Source organism: Vigna radiata, unplaced genomic scaffold (genome assembly GCF_000741045.1).
Source record: "Vigna radiata var. radiata cultivar VC1973A unplaced genomic scaffold, Vradiata_ver6 scaffold_169, whole genome shotgun sequence".
In the NCBI taxonomy this organism is placed as follows: Eukaryota; Viridiplantae; Streptophyta; class Magnoliopsida; order Fabales; family Fabaceae; genus Vigna; species Vigna radiata.
Genome location: NW_014542363.1, coordinates 657,903 through 659,726, shown reverse-complemented (window position 1 = coordinate 659,726; position 1,824 = coordinate 657,903).

Below are 1,824 nucleotides of genomic sequence, written 5' to 3'. Positions count from 1 at the left end.
TTTGTAACTCTTTTTGTGCATGAAATTGCTAAGCCATAGCGGGTTCAATGTAAAGAAAGAAATCAAGTGCACAAATATATAACAGAATGCATGAAAGATGAGAGAAAAATGCTTCATTTTGGTGTCACATCAAACAATGTGAGAACATTCTCCAAGTCAAGCTACTTTATTTCATATGTATTGTATATTTGAAGTTATATTTTGTCTTTAAATATTGAAATTTTATACAAATTATAACTTACAGTTCTAAAATCAGCTTTGCAATCACAATTAATCTCGATTTGATAGCCTTGGATATGATAGATAAGAATTTGAATCTTGTTTCTATTCTTAATTATGATTATTGTATAATTAGAATGGAAGGGTGCTTCGTCTCTTGATAGTTTTCTTGGTTACTAGGCTAGAGTAATTATTCTGAACAATTGTTCATTGGAAGGCTTATCATTCTACTTTAGCTACAATTCTGGAGGCTCCAAAACACTAATGGAAAAGGATTGAAAAGTAAGCATTTCAGTTGAAGAAACAAAGAGTTGCTTCGGTAACATGAATCCATTTTTCAAAGGAATATGCATGTACTTTGATTGATGAAATGTCCTTCAGGGGCAGAAATAACTAGCTGCGTTTCTTTCACTAATTAAGAACGCTTCAAATTTCTTATAACTTCTAATGTTTTAATATTTTTATTATCTTAGAGTTTCTAATGTTTTGTCCTTTAATATACTGTATATATAGGAATATGTTTCAGGGGTATATAGAGCTAAAAATAAATAGGAGAGAATTTCAGAAGAAAAATACTAACAATGGTTTGGGGTGTTGTGTAGTGGAACTCATCCTTACTCTACTCTCAATTCTGGTCTTTTGTAGTTTGAAAATAAGCTCAAACAATGGTTGGGTTTGGTAACTCAGATTTAGGCAAAGACAGAGAAGAGTGTGNAGACAAACTTATAGGGCTGGCTAGNTGTGTTCCTTACGTGGTGGTGAGGCCAAAACCCCAACCATAGACTGCTGCAGTGGTCTCAAAGCTGAATTGAAAATTTGGAAACATTTGGAAACATGTAACTAGGTCTTGCCAACCTAGAATTGAAAATTAAAGAATACACAAAACAAAACAGTACTAAAATGCCAAACTGCACTAAAATGGCAAACTGCACTAGAAAATTAAACTTAAAATGAAACTTTCAAACTGAAAATTGAGTGGAGGTGTTTCAAAAACTCAAATGATGGTTCAAGNAAGTTTATATCATNAAATTGAAAGTGTTTAAGCACTAAGACAACCAAGTAACACAATGCAGCAGAAAATCACAAGATCACTTCCAAATTTAAGCAAAATTTGGTGGTTTAATAGGTGATTCTGCATAAACACGTTTGGAAACATGATTCAATGTTTGGAGAAACTTTTTATCATCAATTTGAAGGTTTTTAGATACTAAGACAGTAAAGAATCACATTGCACTCGAAAATCACTACTTCACTTCCAAAATAAGGCAAAATTGATGGTTTAGGAAGTGATTTTGCATATGACCTCAAATTTGACCAAATGAACAATGCATACAANTTTGAAATGGTAAAATAAACTTGCACAAATGGTAAGAATACACTGAAAATATCCGATTCATCAAATCACAACAGCTGTAACCAAAAAATGCTGCAAAATTTGGTGGTTTAAAGGGGAATTTTGCATATAGGTTTCAATTTTCGTGCTAATGTGATTCTATGCTATTTGGCAGTTTAAACAAGTCCTAAAGGTTGTTTTAAACTTGTTAGAACATGCAAATTGAAGCCAGACTCATGAATGTGAAAAATAGCATATTCAAACCTCTTTTT